This window comes from Macaca nemestrina, chromosome 13 (genome assembly GCF_043159975.1).
Source record: "Macaca nemestrina isolate mMacNem1 chromosome 13, mMacNem.hap1, whole genome shotgun sequence".
NCBI lineage: Eukaryota > Metazoa > Chordata > Mammalia > Primates > Cercopithecidae > Macaca > Macaca nemestrina.
Window position 1 is genome coordinate 22487339 of NC_092137.1, and position 24891 is coordinate 22512229.

At 38.4% G+C, this 24891-nt stretch overlaps 1 long non-coding RNA gene across 1 annotated transcript; it reads left to right on the forward strand.

Annotated features, from left to right (window-relative positions):
- The first annotated feature begins 4586 nt into the window (after positions 1-4586).
- Positions 4587-9439, forward strand: LOC105479849 (uncharacterized). Its single transcript, XR_986125.3, has 3 exons — positions 4587-4796; positions 7928-7982; positions 9316-9439. It is a non-coding gene; the product is annotated as an uncharacterized lncRNA (long non-coding RNA).
- Positions 9440-24891: the final 15452 nt, after the last annotated feature.

Here is a 24891-nt window from a genome sequence, read left to right on the forward strand (position 1 = left end):
CTAGCCTTTCTTTATCATAGAGTATGATGTATCTTAGTGTGATTTGTCCTTTTATTTGTCCTTCTCTAGTAAAAGTCTGTTTGGGAGTTCCCCAGGTAAGAAATGGTATTTACTCATTTCTATCCTTGGCCCCCAGATTGTTTCTCGTATGGATGTAATAGTCTATTATGAATCATTTTATATATTAACTTTTAATTTATTTGACCCTACATAGCCATCAGCTTTTGAACTAATTTACAGAAGAAGTTAGATCTCACTCACTTCAACAGTAATCTTCAACTTTGTGCTGAAAATTAAGCACACTCCTATCTTATTTAGCAAAACAAAATGATAAAAGTACATACTTTAACCCACTTAGAAAATATATATGGCCAGAAATATTTGTGAAAGTTAGAAACTCATGTGCTACTTTATTCATAACTTTATTTCGTACATATTGAGCCCCTGCTATGTGCCAGACATTGTGCATGTTATTATTTTATTTAATGTACTCACTCCTGAACCTTTCAATAATACAGTGCACTTTTTGAATACAAAATAAAGTTTTATAAGGGAAGAAAACTCCTGGACATTTTAAATACCTGGTTATCAATGGCAAATATATCAATTTAATATCAAAATTGAGGTAGGAAAAACAAACACCATTATAGAATCTCATTTTTCATTCCTTTTCCCACCAATTCCCTCGTGGCCTACTCAGGTATTCCTGACATGAATGGCGTTGGAGTGGTCACGGCTCGTAAGTGAAGCCTCTCCTATCCAGATTTCACTGTCGTTAGAATTTACTCTATTGCCAACAAAGAAATACTGCTGATGGTTGGAGAAAAACAATTGCCATGGTATCCAAGTGTGGGAGAAAGCTTTGTTTGAGCCAGACTCACTTTTCAGAAGAAAGGATAAAAGGCTGCAGAGTTCAAGTGCGCAGGACGTGCCTCGATTCCTGCAAGGTAGGGTGCAGAACTCATGCACCTAGCCTGTTAAGAAGGCTCTCCTAGAACAGCCTCCCAGGAGAGTAGCCCTTTAGTGAAAAAAGACAGCATAATATCTCTGAGTGGCCATCCCATGACATGCCAGGCTCAGAGAAACAGTTTCACAGGTTGCTAGTACAGTCAGGCACCGCCTGTAAACATTGTGGTCAATGACGGACTACATATACGATGCTAGTACCATAAGATTATAATGGAAGTGAAAAATTCTTATCACTTGGTGATGTAGGAGCCATCATGAAGTCATAATACAATGCATCGCCCACATGTTTGTGGTTTTCTGGTGTAAACAAACCTACTGTACTGCTAGTCATATAGAAACATAGTGTATAGAATTATGTACAGTACATAATACTTGATAATGTTAAGAAATGACCGTATATTTACTCTACTATACTTTTTATGTTATTTTATAGTGTACTGAGTCTTTTTTTTTTTTTTAAATAGCTGTAAAACAGCCTCAGGCAAGTCCTTCGGGAGGTACTCCAGAAGAAGGTGTAATTACCTGAGGAGATGACAGCTCCATGTGTGTATGGCCCCTGAAAACATTTCCGTGGACAAGATACGGAGGTGGAAGACGGTGATATTGATAATCCTGACCCTGTGTAGGCCTAGGCTAATGTGTGTTGTTTGTGTTTGAGTTTTTAACAAAAAAGTTTAAAAAGTTAAAAAAATAAACATTTTAAAAATAGAAAAATATCTTACAGAATAAGGACACAAAAATATTTTTGTACGGCTGCACAATGTGTTTGTTTCAAGCTAAATGCTATTACAAAAGAGTCAAAATTTTTTTTTTAAATTAAAATATTATAAAGTTACAGCAAGCTAAAGTTAATTCATGATTGAAAAAAGAAAATAGTTTTTATAAATGTAATGTGCCTTATGTCTATAATGTTTATAAAGTCTGTGGTAGTGTGTCGTGTACAGTACTGTCCTAGGCCTTCATATTCACTCACCACTCACTAATTCTCCCAGAGCAACTTCCACCCTATACAGGCATACCATTTTTTTTTAATCTTTTATACCATATTTATATTGCACCATTTCTATGTTTAGATACACAAATACTTATCATCGTATTATAATTGCCTGTAGTATTTAGTACAGTAACATGCTGTACAGGTTTTTAGCCTAGGAGCAATCGACTGTCCCCTGCATCCTAGGTATGCAGTAGGCTACGGCATCTAAGGCTGTGTAAGTACACTCTACCATGTTCACACAACAATGTAATCGCCTAATGATGCATTTCTCAGAACATATCCCCGTCGTTAAGCAACACATGACTGTATCTCATTGATTGTGTCAAATTAAAGCCGGCTAACCAGAACTGACAGTGATTCATTCAAAATAAAGTGTCAGGAAAAATCAAAGCTTGGGCTTCTTTTTCCTGCCTCTAAGCAATACAGACTTGCCTATCATTTTTAATATATGAGAAATGGATGGAAAAGTAACCTTATCAATAACCAGTGAAAGGATGAAAGATGCCTCTCCTTAAAGTTTAGAAGTCTTCAATACTTCCCCACCCCCACCATCTAAATGGTACAGTTTTAAAACCTGCACCTTTTCTTAGTATAAGGCCCTCCACAGTCCCCACCATCTTCCCCAAATTCAATACGAAGCAAACAAGTCATCTCCCTGGAATGTATCTCCTCTCCATTCTTTATAATTGTCTCTGTTCCACTTAACTTGCAAAGCCGATCTCAACACATACCTTCCTATTGTCACTATGCTGACCACAGTATTCACTGAGAACTCACTTTTCTAAATTGTCTAAGCCACTCTTAAACTACCAGGGCAGCCACTGCCCAACACTAGGTTCTGTAGATATGCTATCCTCTCTAAGAAGATACAAGTCTTTCAAAAGTAGAATCTTCTATTTATTCCCTACGGCTGGCATAACAAAATTCTGAAACCCAGACATCTTAAAACAACATCAATTCATTCCCTCTTCTTCCTGGAAGTTAGAAGACTAAGATCAAGATATCTACCGAGCCAGGCTCTATCTGGAGGGTCTACGGAAGGATCTGTTCCATGCCTTTCTCTTTGGTTTCTGGTATTGCTGGCAATCCTTGGCATTACTTGCTTACAACTGCATAACTCCAATTTCTACCTCCATCTTCACATGGCCAACTTCCCTCTGTGTCTATATCTTTCTAAGCCCTCTCTTTTTCTTATAAGAACACCAGTCATATTGGATTTAGGGCCCATCCTATCCAGTCTGTCCTCATCTTACCTTAAACAATTACATCTGCAAAGACCCTGTTTCCAAATAGGGTCACTTTCTGAGGTTCTAAATACACAAACATTGGGTGAGGGGTGAACACTATTCAACGCAGTACAGAGCTATACCTCATCCTGCTTTAATGCTTAGTGTCTTCCTTCCACTAGAAGAATTCAAGGACTCAGCTGCAACGATGCCACTATTTGCGGAGCACGCGTTGTATGAGATGATGTGCTGGATTCTGCAGTCGACCCTTTATGTACCAACTCTGACACAGAAGGGCAATGAAAGTACCCTTCCAGAAGCCTTGATTGTGCTAAGAAAAAGCCAATGACTTTGTTATGGTAATTGCTTTTGACCTGCTCTTCTGGGAGGCCTCTGGTAAGGTACAATGGAGTTCACTTAAGCAAAACTTCAGTAGAAGAGATCAGGAATAATTAAGGCAGGGAGGGTGGGGAGAGGAAGCAATCATGGAGAAGTCTCATCTTCAAGCATGGGAAATGTCAAGCTGGATTCACTCTGTGTAAAGGTCAGCCCTAACATGCCAACCTTTTAAATTTTTATTTGAAGGACTGTGTTTAAAATACCATGCTACAAATTTGCTAAAAAAAAAAAAATAAAAAAAAAAACAAACCACTCACTCTGAGAGAACCATGTATATAGCCACAGAAGACAGAGACAGTACATTAGGGCACAAAACTAAATAAGAACAATGGAAATTCCCTGAATTTTTAGGGAAGCAAATAAAAGAGCAGAGGAATTTTTTTAAACAGCTAGGAGAAAATTTTGGTGAAGGAAAGCAAGCAAACGACAAACGAAACTTCACTTCTCTTGGAGCCAAGAAACTTGTTTTCCTGTTTTAGTTTGCTATTTGCTGGCTTTGTGACATTCAGCAGATAAAGACATTTCACTTTTCTCTACTATGGAGTAACACTTGGCTTACACACTGTAAATGATTGCTTTGTGCAACAAAATGAGTCAAATGTTTTCAGGAATTCATTAGTCATTCCACAAATACCTGTGATTGTTTTGATACTTTCAGATAAGTAGTTATGTATTATCTTAATGATTACCAACATTGCAACCAAATGTTGTCTGCATTTTGAAATAATACAAATCTGTTCTTGAGAAAGGTCCTAAGGGATCAGCCCAAACTGGTTGCCTAGGAGAGGCATTTTACAAAAGGTTATGCAAAATTGAAAACCACCATCAGACATTTAAAAATAAGGTTTTAAAAGGTGACCTAGTCAGTGAACAAACAGACATGCTTATTTAATACCTACTATGTGTAGGTGTTGCCTAGGATTGAAGGAGAAGCAGAGCTGAAAAAAATCAGTATCCCTGAGCCTAAAGAGATCAGAATACAGCCCAGACTGAAGCCAATGGGATTTTAGCAAATTACCCAGACCTAGAAGAAAACTTAATGAGAGATGTTAATATCTTTGTGGTCTGTTCATTCTAAACAGGAAAGAAGATAGGAGGTGAAGACTGAACCCACTTGCCTTTGAGGGAGCAGGACACTTGGAGAGCATTCCCACTCTTTGTGGCCAAATGAATTAATCCATCTATTTCTTATCATCTTCTTAATGGTAAAATATCTGCATGTGTAAAAAATTATTGTTTTATATATTTACACACACACATACACTCAAATGAATGTATGTAGATATATGACTACACTAGTATCTGTGGGAAAAAGAGAAAAAAATCCTTTATGAGAGATGAAGTATAAAAAATCAGAATGGAATTGAGAGTTGCAAAGTGAATGCTTTTTTAGAAGATTGAACAGAAGAAAACGATCAGACTGAAATTAGCTGAATTGGAACAATGCTTTCTAAAAAGTGACCTGTTCTGAGATGGGAAGATCATACCCCTTCAAGAAGAGGCAATCAGCTTTTGTGTGTTATGTCATTGTAAAAGCCACTTCCAGCAGAGAGAAACGCAGCCCAGCACTTGCTTTTGAGAGGAGATGGTAAGACGACAAAACTATGAACTTTAATGGACTATCAGATATTTTTAAATAGCATTTTTCATTTTAAATGTGGATCCAAAACCAATGCTTATAGAATGAGGGCTGAAAGCTTTAGTTCAAACCAGCAAAGCCTTCTCCAGTATCTGCACCAAAAGCTCTCTGACAAGAATACACTTGATTTTCAACCAGTAAGAGACTAGGTATTCCATTTAGGGAAATAACCTCCTGATGACCTAAAATTACCCTTGCAGTTTCTGCAGACGGTAGCTTCAGCAATGTGTCTATTCCAGGTGGCACAAAAAAAGAGTTTTGCTACGGCTTTTGGAGAACCCTTCCTGGGGGGTATCAGGCTTTTCCCAGCTTCTTTGCTAAAGGTGACACGAAAGTCTATCAACATGGCACTTACCAGCCACCAGGGTTGGTAATTCATTTATTCAGGAACAGTTTGTGAATGTTTACCATGTGCCAGACTCTGTGTTAGATACTGGTTATACAGATTAAAAATATAGTGTCTGCCCTCAACAGCTTACCACCTTTTGGGGAGGAGAGTCAAGTGAACAAACAATTAGAATACAGCAGAGCGATGACCAGCTAACTGAATTCCTGAAAATGTGTTTGACTTCATCCTACCCTCTCTTTCTTATTCATTTCCTAGCACTGCAGTCTGGCCCAGGCTCCTGCCTGATACTGATCTTCCAGGACTACACAACCTTCCAATCCAATGGTCAGTTTAACCTGCACCACACCCATTTTCCAACAGTATTTGTCACTTGGCGTCACCCACTAATTTTCTCAATTATCTCTTTTCTTGGTCCGCAGGACTGTGCAATACCTTGAATTTTGTCCTTATAATTTTGAAAAAAAGTTCCTTCTAAATTTCCTCTTGTAGAGTCATTTCCATTATTTGGTCCCTAAACGTTAAGAATACATAGAATTTTATTCAGTTCTTTCTATGTATACTTTCTTTATATAATTTCATCTCTTAGCGTCCCAAACAAAACAGAACCTCCAAATCACAACCATATATATTCCATTGTCAGTTTTGTCCATGAGATTTTGGAAATGCCTCCAAGCTTCCATTCAAGATGGTAAACAGAGCTTATATATTTAACTACACCATAGTAAATTTCCACTTATATTCACAGTGTTATGTAAAAACATATACATTTTAGAAAACTGCATCAGTGTTACCAAACAGGGAAGGATGCCATTCACATATTCAATATTGCGAGGGTGTTTTTCCAAGATTTATTATAGGTCTTGGATTACTAGATTGAAAAATTACTAGCCTATGATTCAATGCCTGGGAAGGCAATCCCCCAGATCTCCAAATCACTCGTGGTAACATTGGAGAAATGGGGAAGACCTAGGCAAACAAGAGAGCTCAAATCTCACAATTTGAATGACTTCAGCATGGACATCAGCAAAATCCTTGAGAGTCCCAGGCTTGGACTCCTACTCTGGGGCTCTTTGACAACAGACAGTCTCACGAGGAATGCCAAATAAAATGGGGACATTTTCCCAACAAGCCACTGACACTGGCCTGGCTACTCTGTTCTATTTCCTGTACTTTTATGTTGCCAGAGAAGGGCACCAGTCCTTGTAAGTGAGGAGCAGGAAGGGAGCTAAAGTTACAGGCATTCATACATTGGGAAGGTTTGATTCTTCTGACATGGGTTTATTTCTCTGTTTGCGGATGTTTGTCACTTGCATTTGTTGTAGCAGCCAAAATTTACCAGGGCCTCGGTTATTGTTTACTGGACAATGCAAATGCCCATGTTGTGACACTCTTACAGGAAGGCTTCCTCCAAACCAGGCACACCAACAGGGCAGGCTCTGTGTGCCTCTGTCCACTGTCTGCTCCAATTATATTTCTAAAAGATCAAGCTTGACCCCAGTGCCCCACCCCTTCTCCTCTAGCTCCTGCTGCCTGCACTGATGGACCTTACTGCCTGGTTGGCATATCACTTAGTTTATAGCAACTGGAAAGAGGAATATAATGTAACAAACCTTGCTGCTATTTACAAAATAGTTGTTTCTTTGTTTTTACTCCCTGGAGTAGGTTGTAACACTGAAGTTAGCTGGACTACTGCCTCTTCTCCCCAATTGAAATGACTTTGCTCATGGCTATGGTTTGAATGTGTGTGCCATGGTTTGAATGTGTGTGCCATCACCCCCAAATTAACATGCTGAAGCCCAGTCAGCAATGCGAGGCTATTAGAAGGTAGGGCCTTTGGGAGGTGATTAGATCATGAGGGTGGAACCTTCATAAGTGGGATTATGTCCTTATAAAATAGGCCCAGAGGGTTGCCTTTTCTATGTTATCATATGGGGACACAGTGAGAGGATGAAATCTATAAATCAGAAAGCGGAGTCTCACCAGACCCTGAATTTGCCAATGCCCTGATCATGGACCCTCCAGCCTTCAGAATTGTGAGAAATTTCTGTTGTTTGTAAGATACATAGTCTATGGTACGTTGTGGTAGCAGCCCAAATGGACTAAGACACTCATCGACAAACCCTCTTCGGTAAAGTCCTACTTTAAATAGCGTGCACCCTATGCCATGGTGTATCAGTCAGTTATTACCATAATCATTTTGTATGACAAACAATCTCAAGATCTTAATGGATTACAACAGCAACTACTTGTTTTCCTTGCTTCTGTGAATCAGGTATGGCTTTGTTAGGAAAGGATGGGCTTGGCTGCAGGTCAGATTTGCATTGTTGCAATCATTTTTTCTTTTGCAGGTAACAGACACCTGAGCCATGTACTTCTCTTGATGGATCACAGGAGCACAAGATGGTAAGGCGAAACACAGAATACATCGCAAAGCCCATCCTTGAAACTGGGACACTGTCCATCAGCTACAACCCTGTGATTAAGTCCATCAAAGGTGAAGTAGATGGAACTCCATATAGACGAAAATAAAGAAGACAGGAAATGGTTGAAGTGGCTGGGATAAAATTCTAACCTTATGAATAATTTCAGGAATATAACAAGTGTCTTTCCAAGTTATGGTTAGCCACGTATGATAGATTTATTTATTTATCCTAATTTTTCCCTCCCTCCAAGCTATGGGATTGTACATTTACCCGCTTTGTAGCATGGCTTCTTAGTTACTGGATCTTGAATTAGTCTAGCCTGCAATTTGATACTGTAAACAGGACATTTTATACTGATTCTTTTCTTATCTATGCTGATGCAAATTTCTTCTAATATGTATCTTGGTGTGATACACACACACACATTATTTGACGCCCATATGTCTATGTATATATGTATATGTCTGCATATATATTTGTGCAAACATAAATTTGTAAGGGAGGGGAATTAAATGCGTAAGGCTCAAATTGCCATGTTGAACTAGAAGACATTTGGGTGTAATTTTTCCATGTTGTTTAAGTGTGTTTCTCCCAAAGAGACTGTATATCATCCTGGTATCCTAAGCACATAATATTGTTCCTGGACTAGTCATATATACACACACACACACACACACACACACACATATATGTGTGTGTCATATATATGTGTGTATATATGTGTGTATATACATATATGCTCAACACATGTTCAAATTATATTATTAATCAAATTAATAATTTGGCTACTCTTTCCAAACATTTTATGATGATAAAAACTTAAATCCTGTACTAAAATCTTGCATCTTTTCATCCTATTCATTCTGTGACCCAGTAGCTTAATCCAGCCTTGCTCACCTTGTATATTCTCTAGTTTCATGATGCCTCCTTTGAGGTGGGGTGAAATATGTAGCAAATAACTCAGGGGTAAAGGCACAATTGTCTGTTAACAGAATTTAAGAGATGTGAGTTTTTATCAGAGATGGTACATAACAAAAGTTAGTATCAGTAAACTGTAGTTCTGTCTTTTCTGCTACCATTGGACTTTTTAAACCCCTTCACCTCTCTAACCTCAGATTTCCCAAAACAAAATGAAAACACATTTTTAGAAGCTGCCTTTCTTCCCCACCTTACCTGGCTATATCAAATGAAATGTTTGAGAATGTGCTATGAATAAAAAGTGTTACAAAAATATGATATACAAGTATTAAAAGAGAAATTTAATAAATCCAGAGACTATTGTTTAGAAAGTAATTATGACTTGTGTCTTTCAGGGCAAAGAGAAGAGAACAGAAAGATATGGAGAAGCTCTTTATAGTTCACCCCTGCCTAGACGAAATGACTTTAAACACAATATATGAAACTCCTCAAGATATAAAATGCTCCCCATATTACCTCCCCCACCACCCACGTCCAAGAATCCAGGATGGGGGCAGGTAAAGGGGAAAGAAGATCAGCAGCTTCGGAAGGGTGTCTCTATGGGAGGGCATTTTCAGAGTCTGTCAGCCTCACTCAACCTTCGGGGTTCCGGCTAACGCATTTTGACAGGGAAGAGAGTTGATTCTGAATAAATGAATCCTTTTATGTAGAGAACTTCTGGGGAGCAGTGCAGAGTGAGAAAAACCAACACCCATGACTTCCTCTTGTGGAATTCTGGGCTGATGCTCCATCTGACTCCAGGTAATCGTGGGGCATTTCTTTCAATGCCATCCATATTCCTGGACTGGAAAAAAAAAAGTTTCAAAGACTAAACCCCATGCCGAGGAGCTGATTTCTTATAACAATAGTTAACGATGAGTGTTCTTGAAACCCCTTTTTAATCAAAGGACAGGGATTGTCAGTGCAGATATCACTGTATTAAGGCCAAACTGAAAGCCTGGTCAGGGTTTCTATACTGTAGATAAAACCACTAATAAAGGCAGCTCTAAGATATTTCTGTGAAAGATTCAGAAAGAACACTAATTAACCCAGACAGGGAATCTTCCAAAGATGTATTCCTTCTGCTGAAGAATATCCTGTATTGGCATTTTTGTGAATCATTCTTGACATTTTGCCAGTTCTGCTGTCAGCTTTCAAGGGATACAGAAATAGTGAGTAGATTTTTAAAAGCAAAAATCTATAAAACAAAGTCTGATTACAACACTACTGGCTGGCTTAAAAACAAAACACAGAGATGATCATTAAAAAACAAAACTTCTAGCAAAGTCTCCTGTGGTAAAATAGCTTCATCGGGTTGGTCTGAGACCATGTCTGAAAGAGCCAACTTAGATTGAATTATAGTATTCTCTGGATTACAAGTGTAAAAGTGTTTTGGGTTATTGTTTAGTGAACATGTCTGGGTGAGCAGACAGTCATACATATGTACATATATTCATTCAGTGAATATTTATTAAACACCTATTATGTGCCAGACACTGCTCATAAACTCTTACAAGAGCTACTGTTACTACTTTTTATAAAATACTAGTAATTGTTCTAAAAAGAATAATTGCTAAATGTTTATTTTATGCTTCAAGTAACTGAACATTGTTAGACATAAGTAGTATGTACAAGCTCATTATTAAAAAATTAAAGTAGAATATTGACTATTAAAGTGGAAGTAAAGTATCTATTCATCAGACCCTGACTTCCATAGCCCCAATAACCACTTTCTGTATAAATATTATTCATGGAGCATGATTTCAAGAGTATTACTCTCAAACATTCTTGCCACCCAGAATTTGCTAATGACATTCAAAAGTGATGTAACACAAGTCACATTTCACACTTGTACTCTTTCTCTTTATTTGCATAGTACATATACTACTCTAGAAAACAGTATTTTTAGCTCCCTCACTTTAGCCCCTAAAATGACTGAGAATAAGAGAAGATCAAAGTCCCCTCCCCTGCCCTCCTTCCCTTCCCTTTCCTTTCTTCCTGCCGCTCTCCCTCCATCTTTCTTTCTCATTCTTTCCTTTTTTACTTCTTTCCTTCTTTCTTGTTATTGTTTTTAAATTACATGCATAGGCCAATGTAACACAGACACAAGTTTGTGGGTTGTCAGGAAAATAAGAAAGAGGATATTTTGACTAACAACTCCCAATTGAACCAGAATAGAGGACACAGTGCATTTCTTTGTAACTTGGAAAGTTGGGTTATGGAGAAGCTACTGTGTAAAATACGCATCTAGAATTTTGGCATTAAAGAAGACTCTTGCTCAGCCAATGATATGTGGACTGCCTGGATATCCTCAAATTCTGATTCCACATTTGTTTTTATAAAAGTAAACAAAGGAACAACCACCCACCCCATATTCACCTGCTACATGCCACAAAACACGGGCCTGAGAGAATTTATGAGCAAAGGCAGGATTTTTACTTTAAATATGTTTGTATAGCATTTGGAATCCTCAGAGAACGGGGCCTGAGTAAACAAAACACTACTACTAATAATATTTCACAAAGCTGGGTGAGAGTGTGGCTGTGGACCCTGGCCCTTCCCTGGGCATACCTGCCTCTTATCAAACTAGTATCACAGTCTGATGGGGTGTCCCTCTCTTGCGCTTTCCATTCAATAACCCCTGCAAGTGCAGAAGAGAATGGGGATTTTAGGGAAGGGTCAGGATTCTCTGCCCATCTCCATTGCTCCGGCACTCAGCCCTGCGGTCACCTCCCGCAACTAGCATTGTGCAGACCATCGTGGAAGAAAAATGGTCCCTGGGCAGAGTCTGTCAGTAGGAGTTTGGGCCGAGGAAGAGAGACAGTTCTTGTCCAGGATCGTATTTCTTTCTCTACCTTCGTAATAGCCAGAGAATACTGGAAATGACTGGCTGAGTAAATTGCTTTTGGAACAAATGTGCTCCCTCCCACTGGTCTCCTTCTTCTCTTTTTTTGGTTTCTGGCTCTCTCCCCTGCCTCCTCATCTCCTCCTATCCCTCTGTAAGCAGGAAAATCTCTCCTGTCTTTCAGATGAGACAAAGCTACTGTCAAAGCTCAGGAAAACATATGCATGTACATGTGTAATATGTAATGTTTTCCTAACAATTCAGGATGTCGCCTTCAGCTTTCTTGGTCATGAAGTAGGTGTGGTCTAGGTCAGAAAAGCCATCCATCTTCACATTCATGCAGCCACGTCAGCAGGTAAATGCCACTTGCAAACATCACTGACCCCATAACACGGTCTGTCTCTTGAGAATTATCCACAAGCATTAGCCTGAAGCCCCTTGGCTGGTAAAAAATGATCCTAAGCAGAGGAGATAGTTCAGATTCCTGACTTGGTGCGTTCCATAGAATGAAGTCATTAATGTTGCTGCCACTTCCAGCTTCCCTCTCACTCCAGCCTAGGTTCTCCTCCCTGAAACTTGCTCTGGATTCCTTTGAACAACTTTGTTATCAGCTGCACAGATCCTGTAACCCAACCTTCAGGGAGTGTGTCTCCAGTAGTGGTTAAAATTACACAAAGACACACTTTTATCGGGAGTTACTGCTGTGAACTTCCTTTATACTAGGGAAATAATACAACTTATAAAGCAGGTGTCTGCCAAATTAATGAGCACAGTCTGCACTGCTTTCTGACACCAACAACAAATTCTCCAGCTCTCTAGACATCAACTAGATATCCTACAATTCAATTCTGTTCTGACAACTATCTACCGAGAGTTAGCATCAGAGCCCGTGAGTTAAGGGCTCAGTCCCACAAGACTGTGCCCACTTTAGACACCAGTCCCAAGTCCCAGGCTGTCACCTGAACTTCTGACTGACTGGATATAAATTCGAGGGTTTCCATTATCCCCTTTTAAGTTTTGCTAATTTTCTAGGACAGTTCATAGAACTCTGGAAAATACTTTATTGTTATTGTAAAGGATACATCTTAGGAATAGCCAAATAAAAGAGATACACAATGCAATGTATTGGGGGAGAGCATGTGCAGTACTCCCACGATCACTCTGGGCATGCCACACTCCCAGTACCTCAATGTTTCAGCAACTCAGAAGCTCTCCAAACCCCGCTGTTTAGAGTTTTTATACGGGTCTCATTGGATAGGCATAATTGATTAAATTATTGATCATTGGTGATTGGCCTCAACCTTTAGACTCTCTCCCCTCCCTGGGGGTCACTACTTGAGGCTGAAAATTCCAGCTTCTAGTCATGCCTTGATCTTCTTGGTGAGTAGTGCCATTCTGAAGCTGTCTGGGGCCCCAAAACACCAGTCACATCGTTAGCATACAAAAGACAGTCCTGGAGATTCCAAGGACTTTAGGAACTGTGTGCCAGGAATCAGGGACAAAGACCCTCATATATTTCTTATTATGCCATGGGAAAAAATATAGTTTACAAAGCGGGGTGTCTGCTAAATTAATCTTAATTAATGAACACAGAGATCTATGATTAGAGGTGTTGCCATGTGTGTCCCCACACTCTCCACCCACATGCGCTAATGTCCCTTAGCAAACAGCCTCCTGCGTTAGTTTGCCAAGGGTAATAGCCAAATACTGCATGTTCTCACTTATAAATGGGAGCTAAATGATAAGAACTTATGAACACCAAGAAGGAAATAACAGACACTGGAGTCTGCTTGAAGGGGGAGGGTGGGAGGAGGGAGAGGAGCAGAAAAGGTTAACTATTGGGTACTGGGCTTAATACCCGGGTGATGAAATAATATGTACAACAAACTCCCATGACACATGTTTGCCTATGTAACAAACCTTCACATGTACTCCTAAACTTAAAATAAACATTAAAAAAATAATCTGTACTAATGCAGCCAGGCCTGGCCTTGTCTGGATCTAGGAAAGATTAACTGAGAGGCTGACACCTCTAAAGGTCTGAAAAGAAACACTGACCATCTTTTGCTCTGAGGGCTGCTACCTGTGAAGTATCTACGTAAAAAGACAACCTTACCTAGTAAAACCTCCTCTTTTCTCCCTTCGATAACCTGATTTGTCATCATAACCCATTCTGGGCCATTCTCTGAAACCTTATTTTTTCTGTAACCTGAAGACGGTATATAAGCTTCTGTACCCTGTGGGGGGATGGGGTTGGGTCTTCATTCTGAAGGCTCCTGTATATACACATTAAATAAATTCATATGTCTTTTCTCCAAAAAACAATCAAACAAAAGCCTCACCGGTGAGTTAACTCCACACTCCAGGACCTACCTCATCTGAGACCCAGTCTTCAGGGACCTCTCTCCAGCCCTGTCATCTGATATTGTTGAAATTGATTAAACTTGACTTTCTGAGCTCCTCTTTTGGCTCCTATAGCCTGCAGCTCTGCTTGTATGTGCCTATGTGATTTCTCATTCCAGTCAGATTACAAAGTAACTGAGACACAGATCTTGTGCAAAAATTTTCTGCTGCCATCTCAGCATCTACTTCAGTGTCTTCCCAAGCATCAGTAAATGTTTGCTAATTAATTAATAAAATAGATCTATAAAATCACTATTACTGGGAATAATATTACTGACAAAATAATAGTTAAGTAACATTTATATCTTGCCAGGAACTTTACTAGACATACATTTAATAATTAATTTAATTTATATGAACCAGCTGCGAAAGAGAGTTAACATATTCTCTACACAGGAAAAAACCAAAGTTTAGAGAAAAATGCTAAAGAAACTGACTCGGGGTCATGCATAGAAGAGGAAAAGAAAAATAGATTCCTGCCTCATAATCCCCAGAATGTTGAGCCAAAGTAGAATTTTGAAGGTATCATTAATAAGATTTTTCAATGCTCAGTAGGGAAGATTGATTTTCTCTAACAAAATGGAACTCTCTCTTCACAAACTCATACAGAAAGTTCTCTTTATAAGTGATCAGGATTTGCAATGTGCTTATCCAGGTGCTCCTAGATTTTTAGTAAAAGTCATCTGCATATCACAGAATAACTGAGCAAGGAGGACTATAAAAAATAATCCAGTTCCAAAAATTGTTTACTTTCAGCCTCTAGTTGATATCTTTAAGCTTCTGTAGGCAGAAAATACTTCAGAGTATGAGTGCATGAACATACAAATGGTCTCTGACTTTATTTTTCAACTTATTTTTGACTTTATGATGGTACAAAAGTGATACATATTCAATAGAAACCATACTTTGAATTTTGAATTTTGATCCTTTCCAGGGATGCTAGGCTATGATGGGGTGCTATTCTCCCTCTCTCTCTTTTGCTGTCTCCATGCTGGACACTGGCAGCGAGCCACAGCTCCCAGTCGGTCACACGTTCATGAGGGTAAGCAACTGATACAGCCATTCTGTTTTTCATTTTCAGTCCAGTATTCAATAAGATACACGAGATATTCAGCACTTTGTTATAAAACAGGCTTTGTGTTAGATGATTTTGCCCAACTATCGGCCAATGTATTGTTCTGAGCATATTTAAGCTAGGCTGGGCTGAGCTATGATGTTTAGTAGGTTATCTGTATTCAATACATTTTTGACTTAAGATATTTTCACCTCACAATAGGTTTATTGAAATGTAACCCCATCATAAGTCAAGGAGCATCTATGCTTCAAATGGTCCTGGGCAAGAAAGAATTGAACTTTGCTCTACGCCCCCACTATATTCATGCTTCCCAGTATCTTGGCTGTGTCTACTAATTCTCACTTGTAGGCTTTACTTTAGGGTGGTAGTTTTCAAGATGACCCTTTTTGGGGTATTAGTGTCTTCCAATGTTGTACAGATTATGTCTAGTCTTGCCTGTTGACCACAGTCTAGCAACTAGTATCATAACCTAACATACCTCTAGCTTCCAATTTGGCTAGGTTATATATGTCTCAGAATCTTGGAAAGATGTATAATTTGTTTATTTATTTCATAAGAAGTGGGGATTAAATTGGATCTTTAATCCACAAGTCATATTCTTTCTTCAGTGCCATGGAATACAGTCAGTCTCTTTGTCAGTGGAGAAGATGCTCGTCAATACAAAGCATTGGTGAAAGGAGGAGGTACAGATGTATGAGATGAAGGAATAGTAGCTAATGAATTATTTTATGTTATCAGTTAGCATTCAATAGTCATAATTCACTTAACGAGAATAAACTAAATCCTATACATTTGATATTGGTTTATACCTGGATTTAATTATTCATAGAACCTATAAAAATTGTGACTCCATAATTATGGGGATCTTGACCTGAATAAAAGAGGAGCAAGGACACACACACAAACTGCTAAGGTAGAAGAAAATTGAAGAGATTGGCTGGGTTATAATTATTATCACAAGAACAAAAACAAAGACACAAGAAAATTAACAAAACATAAAAACAAATTCAGAAAACCTTTGGTCTGAGGCCTCTTATATTAAATCAGCTCAAACTTCCACCACAACCAAGATATAAAGGTGGATGGACTACACTATCTGTATCTTTTGGTACCTGTTGTTTGTTCCTCTGCAAGACTCTTTTAATATTCATATAAAATGGTGGGGACCAGAGAGCGCAAGGTCACTTCTCCTAAAGATCAGAGGCACACAATGTCCTCAACCTTCTTGCATAAACATGCACCTACTTATCTCCCCCAACTCCAACCACAGTTCCACCTGCTTGCCCAAGGTATCAATCATTTAACCAAGTTCAACTGTCTTTAGGTAACAGGTTACAATCTTGTGAGGATGTCAGATTGGGATTATGTGTTTCATAAATGTTTGGTTGAGTTGACCTATAAAATGAATGCTGTTTTCTTTGGAGAAAGATTTAATACAATTTTCCTTAATGAATTTAAAACCACTGATGCCTTTTATTTCTTGTTATATCTATTTTTGCTCCTTATATTTGTCTAGAAATTTATTTCCTACATATATGTTCTGAATGTGTTAGCATTTCATTACTTTAACCTGTGTTTATCTGTAGTTATGGCCCATTTTTTATGCCTAATATTGTTTATTTAGGGTTTTCTCTCTAGTTCATAATGAAAATTGAATTGTCTATTTTGTCTTTTCAATGAACACATTTAACCTTTTTTTGTTATTCTCTCCATTATATTTTTGTTTTATTCTTCACTAATTTACTACTACTATTTTTTAAAATTATCTCCTTCTTAAGTTTGTGCTCACTTTATGTGGTAGGCAGATTTTGAAAAATGGCTTCCAAGGTTCTGTTTCCTAATCCCCAGAACTTATGAATATGATAAGATAGCTCTCCTGTGATTATGTTACACTATATGGCATAGTTGAATATAAGATAGGGAGATGATCTGAATAAGTGTAATGTAATCCTGTCAACCCCTTTAAAACCAGAGTTTTCTGCAGGTGGTAGTGGAACAAATAGAGATTGGAAGCATGAGGGAAATTTGGTTTACAATTGTTTAGATTGAAAATGTGGCTAATTGTGTTTATGCGGCTTAGTTATGAGTTCTGGTCATTAGTGTGAGTGACAGTACTGTAACGAACTTCTCATTTCCATGTATTCTTATTGGTAAGAGAGAGTAATAGTTAAGTAACACTAGAAAACATATATCAAGAATGGCAGAGGTTTCCTACCCCTTATAAGCCATTTTTTTTCTAGACTACTGTAGAAGGAAGATATAAACTCTTTTTTATATAAACCACTGTATTTTAGGGTCTCTTAATCACAGTACTTTGGCCTGTACCCTAATCATCACAACATAGTTAGAAATTGCCCACTTAATCTTCTGCATTTTAACTCTCTCAATTTTTCTGCTTTCTCTCTCTAATTTTCTGTTTTCTCACCTTCCTGTGCAGCATTCCATTTTCATTTTGTATTGTCAGATCTATCATCCAGTTGGCTAATTCCCTCTTCAGCTACATCTCATTGAATGTTTAATCTGTCTATTGAATTAATCATTTCAATCACTGTGTCTTGCCATTGTAACTAGTTCTTTTGCAAATATATCCCCGTTGATTTTAATAGTATCTGTCATTATACTTTATTAGTCTCTTTTATTTATTTAAAAATATAAAATATACTGATCATCTCTGATCTCATAACCAATCTCTGTAATTTGTTATTTCTGTCATCTCTTGCTCATGACAGATGGCTAATTTTATGTTTTGTTTAATAACTTTGTATTGTGAATACATGTTTTTTGGTGCTCTATCTGTGAGTATTTGTTGACATGAGATCTATGTTTAAAATATGTTATTCCAGAGAGGATAATCATTTGCCTTTGACTAATGCCTGAAGTACTAGCAATTTAGAACCAGTTTAAATTATATTTTTGGTGGGAAGGGGGTTGAGAAGCACAGAAAGTATGAATTATAAGTCTTAGGACTTGAGAGAAGTCTTGTGAGTTGGACTTCTCGTTAGATTTTTTGTTTTTTACAATAATTATTATTTAGACACAGTGCCAACAGGGGTAACAGTTCACACATTTCCCACTGTAGGGTGCATTTATACTTTCTTTAAGTCTTCTGAGAAAGTTGGCTCTCAATCCACCCAGATCCATGTAATTGCTCCAACATTCCATGTGTTAGGTCATCAATAATAAATAAAATTTCCCCAAGCAATATCAATTCTTGCTTTCTCCTGATTTGGGCTTTCTTATATTTCATAAGCTCTAAAACAGTTTTTTAACTTTTCTTTTAGCTCAACAATGCATTAAGAAATATACATTCAGGTGTGACTTACTAGAAGAGTGTAAAGTCTTTCTTTTTGTTCTACAACTATTAACTTTCTTTTCTTTCTTTCTTTCTTTCTTTCTTTCTTTCTTTCTTTCTTTCTTTCTTTCTTTCTTTCTTTTTTTTTTTCTGAGACTGAGTCTCGCTCTGTTACCCAGGCGGGAGTGCAGTGGCACAATTTCGGCTTACTGCAGCCTCCACCTCCTGGGTTCAAGTGATTCTCCTGCCTCAGCCTCCCGAGTAGCTGGGATTACAGGAGCACGCCATCACACCTAGCTAATTTTTGTATTTTTAGTAGAGACGGGGTTTCACCACGTTAGCCAGGCTGGTCTTGAACTCCTGACCTAGTGATCTGCCCAACTCAGCCTCCCAAAGTGCTGGGATTACAGGCGTGAGCCGCCATGCCCGGCCTACAACTATTAACTTTCATACTTTCAGATAAGCTTTAATTTTCTTCAGAGCATACATAGTTGTGTTAAATTGTCTTCTCTTTCTTAAAAATTATTTTCTATCTCTCCTCTTTAGAATGCAACTTCCTGAGACAAGAGGCGTGGTAGTCACATTTACTGCTGTATCTCAAGTGCCTATGGCAATGCCTGGCACATAGAAAATGCTCAATAAAAATTCCTTAAATAAATACATTATAAGATATATATACACACACATACATGTATGTATTATATACATGTGCTATAGCAATACATACACATGTATATGTATCATAGCTATACAATTTGCATTTGAACACTTTTTTGTTTATTAAACTGCTGTTCTAACTGGTCATAGAATGCTTCAATTTTATTGTGTGATAAGTAAAATATTAAGGTTAAATATGCACCATAAAAAATTAAGAAACATTGCATTGACTGGTGAAAAGGTAAATGGTAATCCTTTGGACAAAATTGGTTATTAACATGACAGAAACATCAGATAAATACCTACTTTTGCAATACTGAGTTATTGTAATATACATATATAGTCACTAAATGTTAACTGTAATTTCATGTTGTCATTCCAGTTTGCATCCTTAATGCATCATTTCTCTAGTGGGTTTGAAAGCTGCTGTATTAGAGACTGTCATTTGTAAGTTTGAGGCACCTGAAGTTACTGTAGAATGACTGACATGAGCACTGAGCAGACCCTCATAGCTTCTGCCAGCAAGTCTTTACCCTGAGTCAAGGGAGCAGATTAGATAATTGATTGGTTGAGCAAGAATTAATGTATATGTACTTGATGGATGCAAAAACATGTGTTCAAGAATGCAAATTTGAGGATAAACCTTGTTTGCTACAAGAAAAACACTGAGATTGGGGTTTGGAGACTTGAGTTTTAGTACCTATAACTAGGTTTTTTACTTAACACTTCTGGACCTCAGTCAATTTATCTGTAAAATAAATGACTGTTGTAAATTTCCCTTCCAATTCTACAATTCTATTATCAAATATTTCTCACATATATAGGCCTCTCTGAAAATTAAACAAACATTTTACAATAAATTATTCCTCTTCTGAGAAATTCAGTATAAATTGGGCCTTTGCTGGACTTTTCAACGTCTGAATTATAAGTACTACATGATGCCTGTCTCCAAATGTTTCCCTAACGTAGTTGATAGTATAACCAAAACTAGAGCTCTACATAGAAAAAGCAAAACTTTATTCTATCACCTGGAGGGAAGAAAAGCTAGGGAGCCCTCTAGGGCACTTAGGGTTATAGCACTGTCTCTAATCCAGCCTGAGGTTCCTGGACTATGAATGATGCTTCCTAGTTGGAGATCAGCACTACTCACCTTCTGCTTTCTAAATCTCTTTGTCTGTTGTGTTTTCACTATCGCTTACCTCTCTGGTTTGATTCTATTCCTTCTCCTCTTTCTTCCTCTTGCCAATTATGTCCACCTACTGAATGATAGAGAATGACAGCACTACCTTCTTAACATACGACAATCATAGCCCTTCAAACAGTGTAGCAATACATCAGCTCTGACCTGTTTGCTTCTCACAAGCAGAGTACAGATAACTAATATCAGAAAAGAGAGAGCATCAATACTGATACCACAAACACTGAAGAAGATAGTAAGAAATACTATGAACAACCCTATGCCCACACATTTTATTATTAGCTTAAATGAAATTGACTAATTATTTGAAAGACATCAGCTGCCAAAACTCACACAGGCTCTGTCCCCTTAACAATATGGGAAGAGGCAAACACTATATTATCGGCCTCTGTGCACTAGCTGATGGCAACAAGAGTTTGAAGTAGTACAAGTAGTACAATGCCAAGAAACCTAGGGGCACTCTCTTCACAGCTTTTCACTTGTCGTCTATCATGTTGTCTCATGCTGCTTTCACACCTAGAAATTGAGATTCTCTGTGACTACAGCTTTGCAAACATCGGCATTATTTAGCCAATACTTGATCTTCTTCTCATGATCTTTGTCTCATGGACTGTGCTATCTGTACTCTTACCTGTTGATGAAGGCCATGTCATAAGTAGATTGATTGGCCAAGCCCAAAACGCCATCGGTAGCAGCCTCATTCATTAAATAATAAATACTACAATCTCACCACCAAACTCACTAAGCAATGTGTTTCTTGGATTCCTCTTTGGATATCATAATGTCCAACCAGATCCATTTTTGTCTACCTCCTTGTCCTCCTTTCTGAGTTTCCTTTCTATTGGCCCATCATGACAATTTCTAGGTATTGCCTGTATAATGGCATAATGTCTCATATTTTAATCTACAGGCAGAGTAAGAAGCAAAAAGCAGTTTAATGCCTCAGCCATTGGAGGTATGTCATAGGGGTCAAGAAGGGGGCAACACTGGAATCACACCTGGCTTAGATACCTGATGCTGCCTTATACCCTCTATGTAAACTTAAGCCATCACTCATTCTCTTTGTTTGGTCAAGGCTAACCTGAGGATACAAATATCAAATTCATATGGATTCTGTAAAAAAATTTTATATATATATATGTGTGTGTGTGTGTGTGTGTGTGTGTGTGTGTGTGTGTGTGTGTGTGTATGGAACATATCACGGAAACTGCCTAAATGCTCAACAAATAGAAATTAAAATAAAGCCTGACCTAACATTTGCTTCACAAATAACTACATCATCTGTCCACTAGAAGCATTGTATTTGAATTAATTCTGTTCCTCCCAATATCTTTTTCCTCCTCTCTTCTATATATAGAACTTAAAAGACTCTCAGGAACCATGTGTTGCCCTTTTGTTAAAGAAGGGGTAACAACTTGTTCAATGTCCCATTTTGTGTTGAGGGCAATTATAATTAGAGCCCTGGTCTATACCCCAGGCTAAAGCATCTGGGAGGCTGGTGAGGATGGAGTAGTGCCACTGAAAGCTGGAGCCCTCTTTTCCATGTACATTAGAAAGCAGGAGTAGATCCCCGCATTCCTGTTCTTTGCTGGCCCTGATGTAAGAGAAAAGTAGGAGGTAGCAGAGAACCAGAGAGGCAAGCACGTTGGTTATGTAATATACACCAAATACAGTTCTAACATTTATGAGCCAATTATATGTTTCTCAAACAGCCTGTGAAGCTTCTCAAAAATATTTTTAGCAACATAATCAGGTACTGCAAGAAAAACAGGTAAGCTAGAACCACCACACCTCTGCCTGTAAAATGCTGAAAATTCTAGGGTTTAGTTTAAGGCTAACCTTAGCTAGGAAGCTATTTTGAATTTTAATATGAAATAATGCAAAGAGAAAGGAAGAGGACTTTGGTTAAACAGTTACAATTAATAGGGTGGTGAAGTCTATGGAGAGCTGGCAGGGTGCAAGTGGCTTCCATGGCTAGACATGGACAAATTGCCGAAGGTGGAATGAGTATTCTGTGGCAAACTGCCCTGGGAACCCTAGCCTCTTTGTCTCTATCTGTGTCTGGGATCCATGCTGAGATAATCTTAATTAGAGCTAAAGTATAAAACTGCTTCCTTGATAGATTTCCTCCATGGTCCTCTTCAGAGTAGGTGGAACCAGATATTGTTTTAGGAGGATTGAGGTCATCATTACCATCATCTTGACCAAATGTGTACCCTGACTTTAATGCAGAGAACCACCTAATATCTTCCTCACAGACTAACACGGGGGTAAGTCACATATTGGAATCTGTTAGTTTCCGTATGCAGGCTGAATACTATCTTAGGCCTGAGAACCAATTTTGTCTTGTTGAGAGAACTAATGAGTTTCCTCTCTAGAAGATGGGCAGTCTAGCACCAAGTCAGCCTGGGAGTAGTTTTGGCTCTAGCTTGAAACCCAGTCCCAGGAGAGAACTTTTTACTTTTTACTATTCCTTATGGGCCAAGGTCTCCTCATCTCTTTCAGTTCCACTTTCAGTAATATGGGTCCATTTGTCCCAGTTCTTCTCTACCCTGAAATTTCCCACCCCTACCATTCTAACTATAGAAACTGCCTTAGCTCTTACCAGTCCTTCTGGGCAATGGTTCCTGAATGCTGCCCTTAATCTTCTATTCATATGCCACAACTTTCCATGTTCTTCCTGCCTGGACTCTCCACCTAACCTTAGATCCCACTCCCATGACACAGTGCATCATCTACTTGGCCAGCCGCCACCTCCAGCAGGCTGCCTAGCCGGCAGCCTGCAGCCTACCACCTGTCTGGACTGCTGTCTCCAGCTCTCAGCCACCCTCCTTTCACCTTTCACCTTTCACTTATTTTCCCCCTTCTTGTCACTTTCTTTCTTTGTCCTTCTCCTGATCTCTCTTTCCCCTGTCCGAAGCTCCCTATGTCCTATTTGTCTATGGCTCACAAGTCTGTGCAGTCCAATTGGACTCTTCAAGGCAAATAATTCCTCCCTCCACAAAAGTCGAATTATAGATCTTGCTGGGTTATAGTAATAGCAGCAGGGCTAAGTAGGAAGGAGCAATTAGGTACACAAATGAACTAAACTCAGCTCTTAGACTGAGTCTTAGTATTTCATTGGATAATGTGGCAATGAAGAAATTAGTTAGGATGAAAGGCAAATTATACCAAAAGACATTAGAGGTGAAAAATTTAAAAACAAAAAAAGGTCCATGTTTCTAGCTTCCAACTCCTCTGCTCATTTCATTTCTTCTATACAGTATGCTCTGAACCCATTTATTTTGCAGAATGATTACAAAGCTTCCGACAGCACCGTTGTCCACCTCAGCCCTATCTGTGGCACTACACAGACAGGACTTCCTCACAACAAGAAAACAACACCTTTTACTCTGCAACATACATTTCCCTCCCTTTCATTCAGTATTTGGGATCTACATACTGAGTTCAAGCCCACATACTACATTTTCCTCTTTTTTTTTTTCTTAAATGCTCAGCTCATCTCACAAGTAAAAAAAGAATTTTCACTTCTGCCTCCCACATCATAATACAGCACAAAAAGTACTCCCATCCTCCATCTGACGTCTATCTTCTTCAAGAATCTGCACCCATCTACTCCATAGGGAGACATAAAAATTTGACTTAGGAATGAGTCATTAATTGTTCCTTAAAGGTTAGATCGAAGGAACTTGTAAAGCCCAGGCTATGAGAGCATGTGTACAGTGTGTGTGTAAGGCAACAAGTGAATGGTTCAGATGCAAAAGTCTAGGAATGGGACCTGGACCCCTCGTTGCTGTTACTCCTGCCTACAGATGAGCATGAGTGACAATCTATAGGGTGTTGTTCTGTATACAACCATATAATTATGTAAGTTTGAGAGAAGATGGCATGAGATAAACAAAAGTGACAAATGTTAAAGACATTAAAGTCATCTCTTAACCTTATAGTTATTATCAACCACTTACCCTTCTTATTACCCCTTTGAGCACTAGATGCTTAAATATAACCCATGGATTGAAATGTTCATGAACCCACTATTAGAATAGACCATAGGGTCCTTTGTATTTCTACCATTTCTTGTACAAATTTATATCCCCTCTGTAACATAACCATCGGCCTTTGTTTTAGTGTTTCTTATTAGGTTGTGAATAATTTGAGGGTAGGGCATGTGTCTCGATTACCTATGCAAAACAGATAGCTAGAATAGTGCCTGATACCAGATAGATGCTCAATAAGCAATCATTGAATGACTGAATGGAAGGATGAAAAATGTGGCATTCATTGAACTCATTCTTCATGAATGGAAGATTACATTTGGTCCAGAATGTTTTATTGATCCTGGAAGTTCTCTGTTTTGCAAGGAAAGTGTCAGCAGCAAAGGAAACCATAATTACTGAGGTTGCTAAAAACCTTGGTTCTCCCAAAGAATGCTTTATCTACCACCATTACATTTTCCTGGTAG